Source organism: Arachis duranensis, chromosome 3 (assembly GCF_000817695.3).
Source record: "Arachis duranensis cultivar V14167 chromosome 3, aradu.V14167.gnm2.J7QH, whole genome shotgun sequence".
In the NCBI taxonomy this organism is placed as follows: domain Eukaryota; kingdom Viridiplantae; phylum Streptophyta; class Magnoliopsida; order Fabales; family Fabaceae; genus Arachis; species Arachis duranensis.
Genome location: NC_029774.3, coordinates 46,150,938 through 46,153,344, shown reverse-complemented (window position 1 = coordinate 46,153,344; position 2,407 = coordinate 46,150,938). Strand labels below are relative to the sequence as shown.

General features: G+C 39.3%; 1 non-coding gene across 1 annotated transcript; it reads left to right on the top strand.

Annotated features, from left to right (window-relative positions):
• Positions 1-746: 746 nt before the first annotated feature.
• Positions 747-848, top strand: LOC127745914 (small nucleolar RNA R71). The gene has a single exon (XR_008007537.1). It is a non-coding gene; the product is annotated as a small nucleolar RNA R71 (small nucleolar RNA).
• The last annotated feature ends 1,559 nt before the right edge of the window (positions 849-2,407 follow it).

Sequence of the window (2,407 nt, the reverse complement as noted above, 5' to 3'; positions counted from 1 at the left end):
TGGGTTTGGGAATTTGTTGAGATAGATACCCTACTTGGGACTCTAGTCTCTTGATGGTTTCCCCTTGGTTTTTGATATTGGCTCGCACTTCATCCTTAAACACCTTGTTGTCTTGGACTTCTCTACATATGTCTTCAAGTAGAGCCTCAATCTTGGAAAGTCTATCCTCAGTTAGTGATGGTGGGTTGAGATTAGGTGGTTGTTGATAGGATCTATGTGTGGGATGTTGGTGAGTTACATTGTTGTTGGGATTGTGGTTGTGGCGTCTCTAGTCTTGGCCTTGGTCTTGTTGATTTCCCCATCCAAAGTTAGGATAATTTCTCCATCCAGAGTTATAAGTTTTGGAGTATAGATCATGGATTTGTCTCGGTGAGTTTCCAACATAATTGGCTTGTTCTCAGTCACTTTCTTCTCCTATATTCACTCCTTCTTGAGCTGGTGATGAAGTGGACTGCTGCAACTTGGTTTTCCTCCACCTTCTTGGTAAGATCTGCTAGTTGCTTGGTGATCATCTTATTTTGAGCTAGCAATGCATCCATGTGGTTCAACTCTATTACTCCTCGAGTGTTGCTTCTTTCAGAAGCATAGAAGTAGTCATTCTCAGCTACCGTCTCAATGACATCTATGGCTTCTTCAATGGTTTTCTTCTTGTTTAGAGAGCCCCCTGAGGAATGGTCTACAACCTTCTTTGACTCATAAGAGAGACCTTCATAGAAAATGTGAAGTTGAACCCATTCATTGAACATGTCCGATGTGCATCTTCTTGTTAAGTCCTTAAATCTCTCCTATGCCTCATAGAGAGTTTCACCATCTTGTTGCCTGAAAGTTTGCACCTCAGCTCTCAGCCTGTTAATTCTTTGAGGAGGGTAGAATCTTGCCAAAAATTTGTTCACCACATCTTCCCAATTTGTTAAGCTCTACTTTGGAAAGGACTCCAACCACTTGGATGCTTTGTCCCTGAGTGAAAAAGGGAACAAAAGTAGCCTATAGACATCTGGGTGGACTCCATTAGACTTCACAATGTCACATATTCTCAGGAAGGTGGTTAGATGTTGATTGGGGTCTTCTTGGACACTTCCTTCAAATGAGCAGTTGTTCTGAACAAGGGTGATGAGCTGGGGTTTTAATTCAAAGTTGTTGGCATGTATGGTGGGCTTTTGGATGCTACTTCCATAGTTTCTTGGATTTGGATTGATGTAAGAGCCTAGAACTCTCCTTTCTTGCCCAGCATAATTTGTAGGGCCTTCTCTGGCATGGTTGTGAGCTTTTCCTTCATGATTGTTTTCCAAATTCTCCTCTATGTTTGTTTCAAAATACTTTTCCTCGTCCTTAGCACCAACAACTTCTTTCCTTATTGCTTCCCTCCTTAGTCTCCGGAGGGTCCTGATGTGTGAAAAGCGATCCAACACAAAACTCACCGGCAAGTGTACCGGGTCGCATCAAGTAATAATAACTCACATGAGTGAGGTCGATCCCACAGGGATTGAAGGATTGAGCAATTTTAGTTTAGTGGTTGATTTAGTCAAGCGAATCAAGTTTTGGTTGAGTGGGTTGTATTTAACAGAAGTTAAATTGCTTGGAAAGTAAAGGGAGAAGGGGAATTTGCAGTAAATTAAAGGACAGGGAAATAAACTTGCTGAATCTTAAAGAACAAGAAAGTAAATGACTGAAACTTAAAGTGCAAGAAATGTAAATTACAGTAACTTAAATGGCAAGGAATGTAAATTGCTTGAATATAAAAGGGATTTGAGGACTGGGATTGCAGAAGCTAAACAAAGAGAAATTGAATTGCCACAGTTAATAAAGCAGAAATTGAATTAGAAACAATTAGAACTCAAACAGAAATTGAAAGTAAAGTGCAGCAGGGTTCACAGAAGAACCGAAAGTAAATTAGGATCTCAGGACTCCAGAGACTAGGTAGTAGAGCCTAGATCTCAATTACCTTCCTAGATCCAAGTTCTCAAAGCAATTGACAAGAAATTGAAGAGGAAGCAGTAAAGGAAATTGAAATTAAACTCAATTGTGCAGAAAGATGTTTAAGGAGATTTTGAATGGAGATTAAGACAGAATTTCCTCAATTCTTCACACCCAAAACTCAAAACAAGGAAATTAAAAATGCCCAAGCAAGAACGAGGAAGAAGAGAGATCAATTCTCCTCCCCAATTCTCTGAAATCTCAGTGAAGACACCAAGAGAAGTTCCAAAGTGCAAAAATAAAATTCAAAGCTCAAAGAAAGTGCAAAATTCAAAAGCAAAGCAAAAGGTCCTAATTACATCAAACTTGCTCCTATTTATACACTTTCTATTCTTGGATTTTGGGATTTGGATGGGCTTTTGATTTGGTGAAGAAATGAATTGAATTGGAATTTTAATTAAATTTTCGGCCCAAAATAATAGCTTCCAGGAGG